Genomic DNA, 20,081 nt, shown 5'->3' with positions numbered 1-20,081 from the left:
TGGGGTGAACTGATTAGCACTTCTCTATCTGCTGGGAGCTGCTTCATTAACAGTTCTTTAGGATGGGGCACGGGGCCTTGGGGACATTAACATTTCAATCTTCCACTTGCAGTTTCTGATTTCTTGGACTCACACCAGACTCCATTTTCGTTATTAGACTTGACTCCTTTTTTCTCTATTACACTGGATAGCAGACCTGATTTACCTAGCTACACTAACTACCTCTCTTTAAATCTGGCTTCACAGGGTTCAATCCCCAGTACTGCCAAAAATACAATAAAAAACTGAAACTCAGAAAGGTTATGTCATTTATCCAAAGTCACACAGCTAGTAAGCAGAGAAGCTGAAATTTGAACACAGGTCTTGATACCTGCTTCTTCACAAAATGCTTATGACATGGTACATACACCTGCCTTATAAGGCTCGTAGGAGAGTTTAGTGAGACAAGGTAGGTGCTGAATGAGATGATGTAGCCAAACAGGTGCTTAATAAAGTTCAAGCCCCAGGACCAAGAATGTCAACATGGATAACTCAGGCACACTCAGGTCCTAGACAGGATGGACGTGAGCCAGCGCACAGGACAAGGGCCACTTTGGTCTTCCAGGTGAGTACAATAATGGATCTGCATGGTGATCAGCCTGTTCCACATCCAATTACCCAAGCCCTCCTCCTGCCACAGGAGCCCAGGACCGTTTCTGCTTTCTCTCTCTATGGCCTGTTCTTGGAGAGAGCAATGTGGGCTCAGGTTTCATGCTGTCTGGTAAAGCCTGGAGAAGAGCCTTAGACTCAGGTCCCTGCAGGCAGTGAGAGCAGTCGGCTTCCAATGGAGAGGAACCAAAGCACTCCTTAAGGATGAGGATAATATTCTCTTGAGTAGGGCACCATGAATTAGTGATCATTCTGGGTGGACATTCTGCCACCTGCCAAAAGAAGACATAGGGACAACAGGCTGCAGGAGGCGAGTCTGGCTCCCTGAATGGTTTCAGCAAGATCATCTAACATCAAAGAACAGGAGAAAAGTTCAAGGCAAGTTCTGGAATGGAGTGTACCACCATGCCATCATTTATCTCCTGTAGCAAGCTGACCTAGGGAGGGTGACGGGAAGCACAGTGGAAGGGACTCCTCCAACCCGCTTCCCTTCACCACATGTGGTTTCATTCTGGAAAGTTGCCTGTGCCCAGACAAGGCTGGCTGGCCCAGTAAGAAACAGAACAACCCCTTTTAGGCATTGTCTCTGAGAAACCTCTAATGAACATTCGAGAAACACTAGTTATAGTCATATGCTCTTTGATTATTAAATGCCTATTATCAGCCACAGCTGCTTAACCTCCTCACACCCCTGCCCAAGGCCAGCTTATCCCCATCTTCAACAACTGAGCATGAGCAAACACAAGGTCAGACAGGTAGAGGTCAAGGTCAAATAAAAAAGCTACCCCCCACCCCGCTCCTTCCCATTCAAACCAGTTTGCCTCAGCCAGCTTTTTGTAGCTGTGACCAAAATACCTTGACAAAAACAACTGACAAGAGAGAAAGTTTATTTTGGCTCAAGATTTCAGGGGTTCAGTCCATGGTCAGCTGACTTCCCGTGGCTCTGGGCCCAAGGTGAGGCAGAAGATCATGACAGAAGGGCGTGGAACAGGGAAGCTGCTCTGCTCACGGCAGCTAGAAAGCAGAGATAGGGAAGGGGGATGAGCTATGGGGGAGATGCACCTTCCAGGACACGCCCCCAGGGACCTCCTTCTCCAGCCAGGCCCCACCTGCCTCCAGTTACCATCCTGTCCTTCCATTCAAACTAGGAGGGAAGGATTAGGTTACAGCTCTCATATTCTAATCATTTCACCTCTGAATATTCCTGCATTGACACAGGAGCTTTGGGGAAACACCTCGGCTCCAAACCATAACACAAAGGAAATCAATTTTTGTAACTATAAGGGACAGCAATGTCCTCCAGCGACATTCTCAACAGATAAGGCTTTCCTGAGGACTCTCATTAAAACACGGATGCCTGCCTCTTTTCCCACACCTACTAAATCAGATGAGGATCTATATTTGTATTCCAGATCTAGAATTGTGTGGGGGTTTTTGTTGTTGTTGTTGTTGTTTGTTTGTTTGTTTGTTTGTTTTAAACACTCTTGGTGAGTCTTCTGAGCAGGGAAGTTTGGAAAATTCTGCCCCCAGGTACTTTTTGTTTCAGTGGCTAAAAAGCCACAGAAACAGGTGGCACTTGGGTTAGCAAGTTGCTGTAATGCAAATTCACTTTTTGAGACAAACCTGTAATTGGAAGAGTCCTGGTTCTTATTATTGTCTTTAAGAAAAAAAGTTCTCCCAGCTATTTCCTGACATTGATGGAGATGAGTTGTGCTCTTAGTGGCTACAGCACAAGATGTAAAATCAAGAATTGCAGATCAGGGACCATAATTTTCGTGGCTACTGTTAAACTTCTTGAAAGCAAGAATAGGTGTGCACTGTTACTTTTCCCATTTCACAATATGAAGATTCCAAAGCACAAAGAGTTTAGCAGCCTGCACAAGGAATCAAATAGTAGGAGAGCTAATGGGAGCTGAAGAGATAGGAAGGAATCTTAGCTTAAAACTGTCATTTAGGTAAATCTCTCAATCTAGAAATGTCACTTTAGGCCTTTTAAAAATCATTAGATTTTAAGATACGGAATCAAGCTGGGCACGTGGGCTCATGCTTGTAATCTGTGACTCAGGAGGCAGAGGATGGAGGATGGCAAGTTCAAAGCCAGCCTCAGCAATTTAGGGAGATTTTCTGCAACTTGGTGAGATCTTGTCCCAAAATAAATAATAAAAAGGGCTGGGAATGTAGCTCCATTGTAAAGCACCCTGAGTTCAATGCCCAGTAAACACACACACACATAATAATAATAATAATAATAATAATAATAATAATAATAATAAATAGAATGGGAAGGGGAGGAGTGGGAAACAAGTTGGTTAATGGGTACAAAATTACAGTTGGATGGGAGGAATAAACTCTAGTATTCTATGGCACAATCAGGTGATGATAGCTAACTTATTCTTTTTTTTTTTTTTTTTTTTTTGGTACCATGGATTTAACCCAGGGGAACTTTACTGCTGAGCCACATCCCCAGAGCTTTTTATAATTTTGTATTTTTGAGACAGGGTCTCATTAAATTTCTTAGAGCCTTGTTAAGTTGCTGAGGCTGGACTCAAACTTGTGACCTTCCTGCCACAGCCTCCCAAGTTGCTGGGATCACAGGCCTGTGCCACCACCCCTGGAGAAACCCATTTTTAAAAATTATGATGGGGAAATATTTGTTGCACTTCAGTTGCACCCATTCATGGTTCTAATGGTAAAGGTCAAATTTACAAAAATGGGCTTTAATTTTGTACAAATGCAAACAAAACTTCTCTCTCTTTGTGCTATTAAAATAATTCCTTAGCTCTGTGATGGAATGTCAGTGTGCAGAACACCTTTTGCAGCTTGTTTGCAGGGCAGAATCAATTCAACAGACTAGGTCTAGGGTGAAACTGAGACATGTGCATACTCATAAACAGCCCATTTGAATCCCACAATGAGGATCCACCTATAAGACTCTACATTAGCAAAACTTCTTGGTAACTGCTTTTCATTCTTACTGTCTTCTTTTGCTCCAAGAGAAACAGTTCTTCCTTTCTTTCTTTCTTACTTTGTTTCATTTTATTCATTCAATACAGAATTCTCAGAGGTGGCTGGGTTTCAAGAAAAACAGGTGAATTTCCAGCAGTGATTTACGAAATGAAATGGCTCACTCATTTAGGTAAATTGGCTCCCCCTGGTGGAACGTCTTCTATGGCAGGTATTGGCCTCCATTAAGGAACCATAGGTCTTGATACTGAGCTGCCCGACAGAACTCCACCAAGAATATTCTTGTGGTTGTAGAAGCTGGAATTCTGGAAAGTCCATTTGGTTTCCTGCCTCCTCCCTCGCTTGACTTCTTGCATCTCATCTGATGGTCACAGTTCCTGTCGCACTGATGGTATGAATAGAAATCAATGGACTTACCCTGGGTCCAATTTTTCATTTGCACAAACCAACTTAGAATTTAATTCTACCACATCTGCTTTGATCCAAGCCCTCTCTTTCAGAGGTAAAATCCCTAGAAAAAACAAACCACCAACAAAAAACGTTTTCCCCTTGGCTATTTCCAAAGATAGATAAGCTAAATGAATTTTACATAGTAGCTTCCATCATCATTTCTAAAACAAACATTTTTTTCAAACTCTCTTAATTCTATAATAATCTCTTGTAATGTGTGTTTGCCATATTATTTAAGATTATTCAATTCTGCAGTAGAAAATAAGAGACACAAATAAAATGAAGTGATGAAGTTAAACATAAAAGCAAGTAGCTTATGAGACTCATTAGATATAAACAAAGTAGAGCAAAACACAGATTTAGCATACATAGGAGGGGCCAGAAAGATCAACAAATACCGAGTATCAAGTACTCCTTCGACAGTAGAAGTTAGAGACAAGTTTTTGCTGTTATTGTTTTGGTTTGCTTTTTTTGGGGGGTGTGTCTACTGATTTAAATCAGTGGTGCTCTACTATTAGCTACATTGAACTCTTTTGCAGAGACTTTTTGGCTGACAGTCCCCAAATCAGCCATGGTGAAGAGGATTTTTCTGTGGAGAAAGGGGGTACCACTTCATTGGGTCCCCCTCTTCCTCCAGGGAGAATTCTTTTCTGCTGTCCTTTAATAAAGCTTCAACTTTCCATTCTAAACTTGCCTTGATGTGCTTCTCTGGTGTTATACTTCAGCATTGGGAAAGCAAGACCTCATTACCAGTAAACAGCAGTAACAATAACAGTTAAGGGACAGAGATAATGCCAAAAATAAAGTCAATATTTAGAATTGAAGATAAAAATAATCTTTAGTGATAAGAATTCTTTAATTTGATAGTTTAAAAATAATAACAACATGTTTCCAGGGAGCAAATTTGTGACACATGCAGTCAAGGGGAGAAATGAAGAATGTCCACGTGTTTCTGCCCCTTTCAATTCTTTATTCACTTAAATTCTTAGTACAACTTTACTCTATAGGTTCCTAATGAAGAAAACAACAATCCTTAGTGATAGACACTGCAATGGAGATAATCAAATAACAGCAAGCAATTCTAGATTAATTAATTCCCAGAAAACAATTTTAGATTAATTCTGAACATTGCAAAACAGATTTAATCATGACAGGCTAGTGACAGACATTTCCTCTGAATGCTAAGTTCAAAACTCTCAAGCCTTAGGCTTTATGTCCTGCAGATGCACACTCACTCAGACAGCAGTGATCAGGTCCCAAACCAAAACAGGCTTTTTCTGGTGGGGGATGGACGACCAGTTGAGGAGAGGGTCATAGGGAGAAGTTGCAGCTCTCACAAAGGTCCAAACAAGGCGGTAGAGTTGAGAGCAGTGAGGATCACACAGAGAATAGGAAAATGATGGAAAGTGATGGGATGTCAGTGTAAGCCTCATCAAGACTCTCCAGCTGGAGTACATACTTGTTTAGGCTGGCTGAATCCCTGTTTATTCACTCTAGTTTTATACTATTATTTTTTTTTTTTTTTTTACCACACCTTGTAATTATCAGGTGCCACCAGATTTCTCATTTACCCTGAGGTCAGAAATATCTGGTCTGGTGGTCTCCATCCTGCTATTCTCACCTTTCACTCTTATCAGGAGAGGAGAGCCTGCCAGAGGCTTTATTCAGTTTATCAGGGTGAGGGGAAGTAATTTGTCTGAGGCCATATTAGAGGGCTCTGTGGGTGTGCCTGGTGATAAATGACCTCTAATAATGACCTCAGGTTTCAAAATTGAGTTTTTTAAATGGAGTGAGAAACTGATGTGACTCCATTTTTGAGAAACCAGCCTCTACGTCAGAGCAAAGCCTGTCCAAAGTGGGGAGTTACCCTTGTCCATGGAAAAACTCAGAGTGCTCCTAGGCATATACCCACCCTGCCGAGTTGTTTGTCTGTGAATAACTGGAGAGATCTTCCATGCCAAGTGATCCTGACTCAGTTACACTAGGTTAGGACCCATAGCAACCCCCTAGCTACCACAAAATGCATGAGACACAGAAAATACCTGAAACACCAGGTGACCTTCCCAGTAGTTTTGTTGATTGGTAAAATGATTAGGCAAGTTTATCATATACACTCTTGCAACCTCTCATGGCCTAAACCAATCAGTTCAAATGTATCCACAACTTGAACTAACCAATCACCCTTACACAACTTGTTCCTGCCAATGAATGTGCTAATCAATGTTAAGAGTTGTTGTTTGACTTTTCTGTGATGTGGAATGATTGGCTGTGTGATGTCATGATGCATACAGTGTCCCCCAAAATCTATTAATCCTCACTGAATTAAGGGTCAAGACTCACTCTTTGGGACCACTGTATCTGAAATGGTTGTGAGTCCAGGCTTGAGCTTACAATAAACACTCTTTTGTGATTGCATCAGATTCAGCTCCTGGAGGTCTATTGGGGTCCCATGAATCTGGCATTACAGGAGTTGCTTAGGCTCAGGCCTAAGGCCATTCTCACACAACCCCTTTCACCTTGACAGCTCTTCTGCAGATAAACAGAAGCCATAACACATAACTCCTGTCTTCATAAACTTGATCTCTTGAGTCCAGTGTCATTTCAAGTTCTAGGTTTAAAAAGATATATTCATTTTCCTTGATGTTTTCAATAAAGCACACAGAATTCTTAGAAATAGCTTGAAAGGATAACAATGTTATATTGCAAAACTTCATGAACTTTCAAATTGCTTGCTGTGTGTGACTGACCAGTATGTGAAAGGCCTTGGGGATATATGAATATATTATGAATATAATAGAGAGAACTCTTGAGACTTTTTTTCTTACTGTACACACATCCTGAGGCCAAATGAGGCTGTTTACTAGAGGTCATTTCTCAAAAAAGAGATAATGATCATAAAGGAATAAATTAACCTATATATTATAAATAAATCTAATATATATTTGATTAAAATTGAGGACATATATAGTCATGCCAAATAGTTTGCTGAATCATTTCAATTACAGTTATTTTAATGTTTTGCTTACTAACTGCATTAGAGACATCATTGACCTGCAATTCAGGAAAACTGTTAATTCTAGCACTGAATTTATCAGGTTTTGACACTTTGGTATATTACTTATTGCCATAGGATCTCTTGTTTCTCACTGTGTATATTTATAAATTTACACATTCTAGAAGGTTTTAGAAAGATAAAAGAAAATATGTATTAAAAGAGTAGTTTAAAAAGCTCTTTAATATACCATTGCTATGGTTATTAAATAGCATTTTCTTTTTAAGAATGTATTGACCTGGGGCTGGGGATGTGGCTCAAGCAGTAGCGCACTTGCCTGGCATGTGTGCGGCCTGGGTTCAATCCTCAGTACCACATACAAACAAAGATGTTGTGTCCACCGAAAACTAAAAAATAAATATTAAAATTCTCTCTCTTAAAAAAAGAATGTGTTAACCAGAAATATGTATAGAACAATAACATAATAAATAAATATGGTACAAAGAAATAAACATAAAGTAATAAATGTTATATGATTTATTTTATAATAATATTGGTAAAATATACCCAGAGGTGAAAATAAACATTTAAATAATGATAAATGTACATGTCCATTTCTATTAAGGTATAGTGAAATACATCTATTTTTGTAATATACTTTTGTTCATGAAAGCATCATAAATATTATTATCAAATATTATTGTAGCTGCACAAAATTAAAAATCCAAATTGTACATATATCAGTAAATAAATGGCTTTTAGTGACTGAAATTTCTGAGTCTGTTATTGTGAAACACAAATATTCAGTAAAATATGCTCTGAAGAAAACCTCAATTTGAAAATGTAAAAACATAGAAAGGAGTATTTAGAGTTGTTTTACCATGAGATTAATTTAAAATACTTTTGATACCCGAAAAAATACTCTGAAGTTTTTACTCTTAAGAAATACATATGAAAGAGTACAGCAATTCTGTCTCTGAGTAATGCAAGCAGAAGAGAAAGATGATAAGAATATTAAGTAAGCCTCAAAAATCTGAGGATCATGAAATAAATAAATTCTTGGCAAGAAAATATCAGAATCAATTTTGATGTAAAGTCAAAACTAATAAGCATTCTAATTTACCAAATCTTAATGATTTAATATATTAGAGAAAAAAAAAGTCAGAATTCTAAGCAAATACTTGAGAAATGGGTGTGCACAACAAGGTTTAACCTCAGAAAATATTATACATCCCCTGTGCCTGTCCATGTGTCTCTCTCACGTCTTTCCACTGTGACATCAAAAAAAAAAAAAAAAAAAAAAATGAAGAACAAGTTTTTAAGCAATTATATTTAGGTCTCAAAACAGTTAAAGAAAATAATTAGCTCTCTTTATCTATTTTTAGAAGTAAATTTTCTTAGTATTTCTTCAATAATTAATGATTACCCTGTGCATGTTGCTCATAATACAGAATGTGTAGAACCACCCAGAATGAGAGCACTATTTAAATAATGTCAGAACAAAAAGTGCTACAGAACAGTAGGTACTGAAAAACAAGGCCAAAGCCAGTGCAGGACCACACAGCATTTAGGGCTATATCAAAGAGGAATGGAGTTGGTCTTAAGAGGTCTGACTTCCCTTAGCCAAGACAAAGGACTAGTACATACTGTCTTAAAACATATTTTTCTTCAAATCTTATATTTTTATGGATACATGGTAAGAATCCAGAAGTTAAATGTAAACTAGCAAATTTACATTCATTTCTGGGACACTTTTACTTCTAGTTCTCTAGATTAATTAATTTTAATGCCTTTCACCATGTCCTAATTGATATTCTAGCTATGGTAGATAACTTTTTCTTATTCAACATTTATCAGGTAATTTACAAAGGACTCCATTACAGAATATAGTCATTTTTTAAAATTCATAAAGCAACGGATGAAATTATTTAAAACACAGAGATAGTAATATCACAGGATATAAAGTCTGTGTAGACACCATGGTCTTTATGTTTAGCTCCTAGTTTAAAGAAAGGTTGAGTGGCTTGGATGTTTAGTTTTAAACCTTATCTCAAAAAACTTGAAAGAACTTCTCCTGTGTCTTTAGACAGGGAGACTGGTGGTAACTCAGGGACAACTGTGGGTTTGGCACCTTTATTCATGATCACTTTTTACTTTGTGGAAAGACTTTAAACTCTTTGAAGATTCACATTCCCACTCAGCAGTAGGGAATTTTATTTTTTCATGTTCTATCTCCCCTTTTCCATATCTCATTTCTCTCATTTTAGAATCATGTTAGGAAAATTTATTCTCCTTGTCCAATCTTCTGTTTTCATTCTGAAGAATCTTTTCAACATTATCTTCCAGGTTTTATAATAGCCATCTATTTTTTTTTTTTTTTTAATTTTTTAATCTTGTTGTTAATATACAAATTCTCTGCCTTCATTTTTGAGTTTTGCACCTGGTGAGGTGTGATTCATTGAGTTCAGGTTTGAAAAAATAATCTTTAAGTTATAAAGTTTCAATCATATATATTAAGATAAAGAAACAGTTTTAAAATTACCGTATTTGCTATATTTTAAGTACAATAATTTTAAAATACAAATATTTAAAATACATTAATTTTCTTTCTCATTTGGCAATCTTAATGAAGGCATAATGGCTCATTCTATTTTTACTTATAATTTTATCCTATTAAATATGCCTTTTCATTTATTATTCATGTAAAATTATTAATAGAAATTCATCACTGGTTAAGAGACATGAGTCAGCCAAGAGGCAAGTTAAATAAAAATTCAAGTTTTTCTCCATACACAAAATAACTGTCTGAGCATACTTTATGCTGGAAAAATCCTTCAAGATGGCAAGTAGCACAAACAAGTGTGCTGAAGGCTGAAACTTATTCTGAAAGCTAATGCCTCTCCCACAGCACACCATCACAAAGTGAAGATTTCTAAAGTCTGGGAGACTAAGGTGGATATTTTTGATGGAAACACCTACTCTTGTGATACTAACAAATTGTAGAGGAAAAATGATTCATAAAACCCATGAAATGCAGGAACCCCAGAGTTCTGAAAACTATCTCAGATGTAAGCCACCCAGTAGACCTGCCTGACCATTAGATTTTGTTCACTTTAGACCTTTTAGAGTGGGAAATAAACATTGATTAAATAAATCACTGAGATGTGGGGTTCTAAACAACATTTATTTTCTCAACTATACAGTCTAAAACATTACTCCTAATGGATTAAAGCACAAGCATCTGGAACATATTTTTCAAGGCTTTTTAATTTTTTAGAATATACATTTAATGTGCCACATTCTTTTCCAAATTTCTTATGGAACAATATCAAAGATTTGACATTATGCTTGACAATACTTGGGGAGTCACTTCAAGAACTGTAGAGTCATTCCACTCATGCCAAGATGATATCATATTTACATAAAGAGTGAGTTTTTAGGTTATTTGTGGTATAAGGTACAGATTCTATTCAAAACATTAGCAAAAGAAAATACAATCATTGTCAGATGAAGTCCTGATATATAAAAATAAAATAACTTAAAAAAAAATTCCAAGCTGGGCATGGTGGCGAATGCCTATAATCTTGGTTGGCTCTAGAGACTAAGGCATGAGAATTGCAAGCTCAAAGCCAGTCTCAGAAATTCTGCAAGATTAAGTCTCAAAAAAAAAAAAAAAGAAAGAAAAAAGAAAAGAAAGAGCTGGGGTTTGGGTCAGTAGTTAAGCACCTGTGGGTTCAATTCCTGATTTAAATAATAATACTAATAATAATTCTAAATGACATCATGATAAACACAATAAAAATTTGTAACTGAACTTTTTTTTTGGTGGTACTGGGGATTAAACCCATGGCCTTGTGAATGTGAGGCCAGCACTCTACCAACTGAGTTATATCCCCAACCCTATAACTGAACATCTTACTAGACTCTAGCTTCCTTCTGTGACTTTTGTGCTTTTGCTATTCCTTCTCTTAACCTATAATTTCTGCAAAAAATTTCTTCAGAAACGAAAAACTCACTCCTTCCACAAATTACCTTCATAAAGAAAAATTTCTGGACATATTCACCCCTTTGGTAAGGATTGTCAAGTCTTCTATTATGAGTTAAAAACTCTATCCTGTTCTTTAATTCGGTACTTCTGCCTGTTTTTCTGTCCTTTTGTTTAAAATTGTGATTTATAAGTGTATAGTTACAATTATGGTTTACATTGCTTCCTTGCCTTAGAACAAATAAGCCTTTTGCACACTTATCTCTAAACCCCAATACTCATGCTTTGATTTTTCTTTGTGTTCAGCTACATCACCAAGGTGGTTACAGGTCTTAATGCAAGCAGTTTCTGTTTGATCTGGTCCTGGCTTCCTCCCTCCCATGCATGGTGTCCAAATTTTTTTGTGCTTGGTGAGACTTTTAGTGAGGTTACATCTCATATACCAGTTTTGATGTAATGAGATGTCTTTTTGCAAATGTGGTGGATGTGATAAGTGGATGTGATATTGGGACTTCATGGAGATAAGTGACTGCAGTGTGTACCTGTCCTGCTATGAGGTCTTCTTCATGGTATAAAAACATTGTCTTGTCCCTTGTTTACAAAATTTGAATTGATGGAGTATACAAACCAAGCTTCATGTAGTTCTGATCTCAAAAGTTATGACCACTGCATGTCTACAGTGTATAGAGCACTTGCTTTTTTTCAGGGCTACTTTACTTTAGAGAACTCTGAAAAATTCTTTTATAACATGTAAGTAAAGAAAACAGGGCTGGGGATGTGGCTCAAGAGGTAGCGCGCTCGCCTGGAGTGTGTGCAGCCTGGGTTCGATCCTCAGCACCACATACAAACAAAGATGTTGTGTTCGCCGAAAACTAAAAAATAAACGTTAAAATTCTTTCTCTCTCTCTCTCTCTCTCTCAAATAAATAAATAAATAATAAATATTTTTAAAAAAGAAAACAATGTTGGGCATGTTCAAATTTTCCAGAAAAATCTGAGAGCAATTATTAATGATTGACAGATAAGCAAACTGAGAATCCCAGAGTTAAGTGATATATCATAGTTTATAAAGTTACTAAGTGAGAAAAGCTAAGGTTCAAATGAAATCTAGCTAAGGTTTTACACCTAAAAAATACTATAATATTCACAAAGTCTTACACCTAATACATTATGAGGCAAGGCTATTACTTTATTGGCTTCTCCATTTAATATTTTAATTGTAGAAACATTTTATTAGTAGAAATAATAGTATGTCTGATGATAAATATATAAGAAAATATTCAACACCTTCAACATCCACAATGTTCAACAGAAACCATGTAGCATTTTTATACCTTTATATCAGATTTTTAGAAAAAGCATTTATAATCTGATAGTTAAAATCATTTTTTTTAAATTGTGCTACTATAAATATTGTTGTAGCTGCATTTTTGTAGTATGCTGTGATGCCCTTCAGTATATGAATTAATAAAGAAAATGTTCTTTTTATACAAAATAGGATAATGCTCATCATTAAAGAGAATGAAATCATGGCATATGCAAGTAAATGGATGGAGCTGAAGAATATTATGCTGAGTGGAGTAAGCCAATCCCCCCAAACCAAATGCGGAATGTTTTCTCTCACATAAAATTTCTGATATGTAATGGAAAGGAGGGAGAAGCATGGGAGGAATAGAAAAAAAAACTATAGATAAGGCAGTGGGGAGGAAGGGAAAGAAAGGGAGCATGGGGATAGGAAAGTGATGGAATGAGATGGATGTCATTATCCTAAGTACATGTATGAAGACATGAATGGTGTGCCTCTGTTGTGTACAAGAGATATGAAATATTGTACTCTATTTGGGTAATATGAATTACAATGCATTCTACTGTATTTTATAACAAATTAGAATAAAATCTAAAAATTATGTTATAAAAGATTGTGAGAAAATTCAGAGGAAATAAAATATTTAAATACAAAAATTAAAAAAAAACATGTTTATATATGTTGAAATGTTTTATATATTCAATTGTGGAGTTTGTAATACTCAAGAATAAGTGTAACATATTATGAAAAAAAGCAAATACTTTTGAAGCAACTAAAATATATTCATTTATTAAAAAATAATATATTGTCTCATTTAAATTTATTCTTTGAGTGAGATACAGAAAGACAGAATACAAAGAGTGATTAAGAAAGTAAAACAAAATAGGTAGAAGTGGAAAACTAAATATACAAATGAAGAAAGAAGTCTTAATGTACTAGAGAATCCATGCTAAAAATAAGAAAAGTAGTGAATGCATGATAAGACTGTGAGGAATGACAGATTATTTATCCTCTGATAAATCTCTGAAAACCTATTTTCTTGGGATATAGATAACATATGAAACTATTACTCACAAGTTTAGACACGATTTTGTAATTACTTATTCATGAAAGTTTATTAAATAATATCAATACTAGATACTTCCTGGAATTTTCCTCCAAGTCGATGAAATCTTCTATATATTTTAGAATATGTATGTGCATGTGCACTCTAGAACACTATGTATAAATGTATATATGTTTTATCTAAGGTTAACTTTTCTATGTATGTGAAATAATTTGATTCTTTTATATTTTTCTAAATATAATGGTAAATGAAATATTTTTGTAGAAAATATAATATGAGTGATCTGTTTACTTTATTTGAAAGTGTCTGAATTTTTTTTTTACATAACTGGCTTTGTAAGCCAGTCATTTCTATATTTTAAATAAAAGGTGTGTTTGAGGGGGCTGGGGATGTGGCTCAAGCAGTAGCATGCTCGCCTGGCATGCGCATGGCGTTGGGTTCGATCCTCAGCACCACATACAAATAAAGATGTTGTGTCCGCCAAAAACTAAAAAAAAAAATTAAAAAATCTCTCTCTCTCTCTCTCTCTCTCTCTCTCTCTCTCTCTCTCTCTCTCTAAAAAAAGGTGTGTTTGAATAAAAGCATTTTAAGAAAGCCTCCACTCAATGATGAATAAAATTCCCTATTAAAGAGTATTTATTTATTTTTTTAGTACAAAATGTTTCCCATGAAAAGAAGGAATGGATGTTAGCCCACCACAGTACGCTAAATCACCTTTCATATAAACCTATGGCAGGGATGCTAAGAAGATTATATTTCAAAGCACAATGGATCTCAAACATCAAATAAAACTCTAGGCTTCATGAAACCAAAAGAAAAGATTTTACCAGCATTTTCTATTTACCACAAAGCCTCTCTCAATGAAGTAGGCAGTCCTATGCTAAGTATTTGATAGCATACCCTTGGTGTCAACATTTCCTATTCTTCTATAACAATCACTGAAGGTCCAGATTTCCCCTCACAGTCAGAATTCTATTTTCTTCTATAGGGTATGCTCATAAAGCAAAACAAATAGAAGTTCATGGAAAAGGACTTTTTCACTCATTTTCCTTACTGTCTTTTTTCTGGAAACAAACAGAAGGCATCTGTCTTCAAAATTGCTTTCACCATAGTTTACTACAATTTTCTAATCCCAATATTGGACTGCAGGATCCTCTTTTGTGGGAGCCAGTGTTGAGGGTCTTCTGCTGCCAAACAGAGGCCTCACAAGCCATGTGGAATGTGGATGATCCATGTCATGTCTTGTGAGCTGCATAGCTTACACAGTTGCTTTCCAAAGGAGTCAACCTGATGTGATCTAAAAGGTCCTGTATTATATAAATTCGGATTTTCTTTTAAATTGGCCATCTTTATTCAGCTCAGCTAGTGTGCTGCTCCTAATGGTCTCTGCATTAATACTAGTGAAACACAAAAGAGCAGTGGGCCTCAACCATTTTTTTTTTCACCTGTTTCAATCCAAATATTCTTCAGGACTGCTTCAGGATTTTTTGTATAAAAAGCCCAACCATCTTAAATAGGTTAATATACCAGTGGATTAAAAGGCCCTATTCTTATAGCTTTATGACTCTAATTAGCTTGAATGCTTAAAATTGATTTAAGTTATAAACCATGCTGTTTTTTTGCAGTAAATGGTATTGTGTATGTGCATCAAATCACTGTATCAGTGTGAAGTAAATGTATGGATACTTAGATCAAGACAGCAGAGGCAGGGGTGAGAAATTCTACACATCAAGAAAGACCTGAAAGACCTGTGTTTGTGCCTGGAGCTGGGATTGTGACTCAATGGTATAACACTTGCTTAGCATGTTTGAGGCACAGGGTTTCATCTAAGCACTGCATATAAACAAAATAAACAAAATAAGACCCATCAACATCCAAAAATGTATATAAATAAATAAAGTGCTTAAATACTTTCTCAGAATTAGTCTATGCCGTTTTAAGAAAATAAGAACAAAATGAAATGTTTCACCCCTTGTAGAAAAGCTATTACCTTCAATAAAGTGCTGCTTATAAATTTATTTCTTCTTTGTTATCCTGTGAGGAAATTACAACATGTTAAAAATTCAGTTGTATGTTATCAGCCAAAAGAATGATTGAATATCAGAGTTTTTCTTCCTATGCAAAAATCACCACCCTTACTGTTATTGTAGGAGAAATTAATAAACACAGAAAGCTTGGCTATTCTCACAAAGTTTATGTAAACATGTTACTCTAAATTAAATTTATATAATCAATTATGATTTGCTACCAATGCAGATGTCTTGTTACCATTTGGAACACATGAAGAGTTGATGAATTGATTGCTATTTCAGTTTCAAGAGAAACATTTCCTATAAGGGTGTCTGTGTTTTGTCAAGAAGATAAAACAAGAACAGTAAGGACATATTGATTCCTGATCCATGCAAAAATAACTGAGAAAGAAGGGTGATATCACTTAGAAAATGTACACAAGTCTATAAACCACTTTTAAAAAATCATATTAAAAATACATACAAAGAACTACAGATCCAGTTAAGAAAAAATCAGCTACTCCAGCCAATAAAACTACAGGAGATATCACAATATCAATACTTGAGAAATAGTGCCACTTGTTATCTGATCATATCACTCACTGAAACATTACCCAGGAGAGTCAAAGCCAGTATAAACACTCCAAGAACCATTTAGAGCACACTATTCTTTAAGACCTCAGAAGTAAATGTAGCTAGAACCTACTGACATACTAAAATTGCTTATTATCACAAAGGTGAACCAATATATTCTGCTTTACAACTCTCTTGGCAGGCCAGAGAACAGGGTAAATTTATTATCTACAGCACCATAATGCTCACAAAGATCTCTGTATTATTCATAAGACTGCATATAAATTATAAAAAAACATATTTTTTTCCAGTTTATAACATTGTTTTATACATATCAATACATTATGTTGTGGCCAGCAAAGTACATATTATTACTGACAGCTGTTGACATGATTCAATAAAGCCCCAAGGGGTTTCACTGATAATCCTAAATCACAACTACTTTTCCAAATAAAAAGCCACTTCTATCTCTCACAATATTTAGAGGAGGTTTGCAGAAATGTCAGTGGTTCATAAGGAAGAAACTTGGGCAGAAGCCCCAAGAAACCAGTGTAATTTTCTAAGTTTAGTGGGGAGGAGAGGGGGTCTTGTATATTAAAAAATAAGCCCTCTGTAGAAAATGGAGTCTCTCATGTGAAGATTAATAAGTCTAATTTTGGAAAGAGAGTTTCTATCAGACTTTGCTAGTATTTTATTTGGTTTCTTATCTTTCTCTTCCTGTGTCAGATGGTGAAGTGCCTAATTTTAAACCACATTTTGAGATGAATGTCCTTAAAAAAGTTTAGAGATTTTTCTATTGACTTTGAATTCCACTGCAGTTTTCAATTTTGCAAGTCATATTAAATAGGCAGACTGCATAACCAAATGTTATTCGGATGTCTTCAAATAAATTTAATAATTTCTTTTTTTATTCCATGTACAAAGGAATGATTTAATTACAATGAATAAAAGTTGAGAGTAGTTGGTTCTTTTCATAAAGCAAAATTTTTTAGACATCAAGAACTCCATGAATACAATTTTGAGCTGAAATATGGGTGGACTCCTCCTGCCCCGGCTGGCCCCAGCGCACCTCTGGCACACATGTCCACCCAGAAAGTTAAGTCATGGGGGAGCGAGATTGTCGCCTCTGAGGCCCTAGCTCCGACTCCCGGGCTCCGGCTCCCCGCCAACGGCTCTGGCTCCCCGCCCCAGGCTCCCGCCCCCACCGCTGCTGGCCTGGCTCCCATCCACGGACTGGCCTGCTCTGCCAGAGCCTCCGCCGCCCTGCCCGCTGCAGCTCCCTCCTGTCAGGCCCTGTAGTGCGGTGCCCCTGTCTCTGCCCCCGGCGCGAACAAGGGCGGCCGCCTGCGGGGCGGGGCTCCCCTCCTCCTCCTTCTCCTCCTAGAGGCTCAGCCGGGGGTTGCCTCTGACACTCCGCTTCACCTTCACACACCCCCAGCACTTCCCGAGTCCTGCCTCCCCTGGCTGCCCTGGGGAGAGCTGGAGCCTAGGCTGTCTCCAACCCCGCACCAGTCTGGGCGGCAGGCGCTCGCTTCTCCAGTGGGGGCCGCGCCTGCGCCCCCCCGCCCCCCGCCTCAGCGCTCACCTCTGGCCTGCACCGGGGGCTGCAGCCTCCCCCCGCCTCGCGCTCCGGGACTCGTCTGTCTCCGGAGTTCTCCCGAGGCGCTGGAGGCCTCCTTTCTCTCCCGCGACTCCGCTTCTCCCCCGCGCTTCCCGCCCTCCCCACCCCAAACCCCAGCTCCATGGCGCCTCTGGGATGCAGCTCCCCTTTTCCGCACATTCGGGCAGCGGTGCCCGCACCCAGAAACAGCCCTCTTGGGGGCGCTCGGCTCCTCGGGGCTCCGTGTGGGCACTCACAGCCCGGGGTGGGGACCCGGAGCCCCCGCCTACCTCCCACCCGCCTTCGCAGCCCCTGAGGAAGGCGCGGTGACTGGCTCCAGTCATTGGTCCTTCAGGTGCCTGCTGCCCAGGGCGCTGACCTTCGCTGCCAAAGCTGTATGTAGCTGAGGCTGCCTCCGCCAAGTTCCCTTGTTATAACTCCTCCTGTTAGCAACTCCTCCTGCTCCACTCCTCCCCCTCCTCCTCCTCCTCCACTCTTCTTCCTCCTTCTCCTCCTCCTCCCACTCCTCCTCCTCCTCTTCCTCCTCTCCCTGCTCCACCCTCCCCCTCCTCCTCCTCCTCCACTCTTCTTCCTCCTTCTCCTCCTCCTCCCCTCCTCCTCTTCCTCCTCTCCCTGCTCCACCCTCCCCCTCCTCCTCCTCATCTCAGCATGAGAGAGTTGGACTGAACCAGCTCTGGAGCAGAGGAGGGGGGCTCAGGAGCAAGGCCGTCCCTCCCTCCTCCTCCCCAACAGTGACCGCTGCCAAGTCCTGTCACTGGGGAAAGGACAGGGCGGAGGAGGGGACAAAGGTGGATTGAGAAAAAAAAAAAGAAAAGAAATATGGGTGGAGGGCATAGGAGGTGGAGAGGTGGGGCAATTCTCCCTGGGCCATGGAAGTTTTTCAGTATCTCTCCACCAAATTAAAAGTAATAAAAATTAAGAAAAAAACTTATAAGGAGAAAAAGAACTTCTGAAGCCATCAACATTTTTCTTTTTCTTTAGTCTCCACCTTAGAACCTAAAATATTTTATGCTGCTATCATCATCCAATGATGGTTCTGCAGGCTTATGGGGGAAAGGCATTTTCAAATTTTTAAAAATCTTTCTGGATGATTTGCACTTATTCTTTTATTAATTATGATTTCTTTGTATTCTATCCTAAATATGATTTTAATATTGTCAATTTTCCTTATGTGTCTCAACAAATCATTTTTTCCTCCACTAAAATCATTAGTATTCATTCAACGAATTCTTTTTTGTTATTTAAAAAAAATTATATTTTCCATAATGTCTAGAGGCAGGACTGAGATATTTGGCTTTCATAATTGTGCTAATATTCACACCAAATTTATAAGGTAGTGGGAGAATATTTTCACAATTAAAGGCATATATGTCTATAAATATTTTTCTATAGTTCAATACAGTTTACTAAGAGAGTCAACAAAATTTTAATGAAGAAAAAATAAATCACTGTCTATAAGATGACTGCTGTTTTTCATACAACCTCTGCACATCATGTGATTGAAACCTGGCATCCAGCCTATAGTGAATAAATTAACTAATTATCTGTCACTAATTAACTCATTCTAAAACTTATTAGCTCATGTTTGGGATGGTCTTCAATTTAGGCTCAGTTCACCTGGAATCTTTGCTGCATATGATTAGCTGATGGTTGGTAAATACAATGAACTTTAGAGTATAATCTGGCTGCCAATAAAACACCCTGATGTTTTTTCCCCAAATAACTCATGATTAAAAAAGTATTGTGAGCTTGTTTTCATGGAGGTACCAGTGTTCTGAAAGCAAAAACGAAAACATTCAAATGTTTCTTGACCAGATACCTGACTAATACTCTTTCATAGCAAACAGCATTACATAATTCATAAGAATGAACAACTGGATAGTGGCTTTGCAGGTTTTTTAGGAAGGCAGGTGAGTGCCCAATGCCTGGGATCCATGTGACTTACCTGGAAACCTGACAAGCACCAAGTTGATCTTTCTTTGTGCAAGGCTGCCAATCATGAGGCCACTGCAGATATTTGTGACCAGTCAACTACTGAGCCGAGTGCCCAGCTGGGTTTGACACATTTCTGAGCTGACTCAAATCTTCTGAAATGATTCCTGTTTTCTGCCTCCAGCCAGAAAGTCATCTCAAAATATTGATTAATTTCAGAAGGAGGAAAATAAGGTTCTAATGCTGCCATTCAGGTCCAAGTCTTCTCCAGGGCACCTGCTAGGCCTGCTGTGAGCCTCCATCAAAATGGTCAGGAATTCACTGACAAATTTCAAAGGGGCTGAAATGTCATTACTGTTTGTATAATTTTGGATTGATTAACAATAGCATAAATGACACAAACATGACAAAGGTGGAAGGTATTAAGGAAACCTTTTGTTGGCAATCTTTTCTTTATTCAGTATTCAGCAGTAGAGTCAAGCAGTAGTTTACCTAGCATGGCTTATTTGGGGGGCAGAAAGTGGCTTAAGTGAGGA

At 37.9% G+C, this 20,081-nt stretch overlaps 1 long non-coding RNA gene across 1 annotated transcript; it reads right to left on the bottom strand.

Annotated features, from left to right (window-relative positions):
* Positions 1–2,866: 2,866 nt before the first annotated feature.
* On the bottom strand, positions 2,867–18,020 carry LOC139704185 (uncharacterized). The gene is made up of 3 exons (XR_011706221.1): positions 17,883–18,020; positions 15,401–15,444; positions 2,867–3,997 (listed from the first exon to the last, which is right to left on the bottom strand). It is a non-coding gene; the product is annotated as an uncharacterized lncRNA (long non-coding RNA).
* Between the last annotated feature and the right edge of the window lie 2,061 nt (positions 18,021–20,081).

Source organism: Marmota flaviventris, unplaced genomic scaffold (assembly GCF_047511675.1).
Source record: "Marmota flaviventris isolate mMarFla1 unplaced genomic scaffold, mMarFla1.hap1 Scaffold_43, whole genome shotgun sequence".
Classification (NCBI taxonomy): Eukaryota; Metazoa; Chordata; class Mammalia; order Rodentia; family Sciuridae; genus Marmota; species Marmota flaviventris.
Note: the sequence above shows the minus strand (reverse complement) of the source record. Positions and strands in the feature narration are given on the sequence as shown.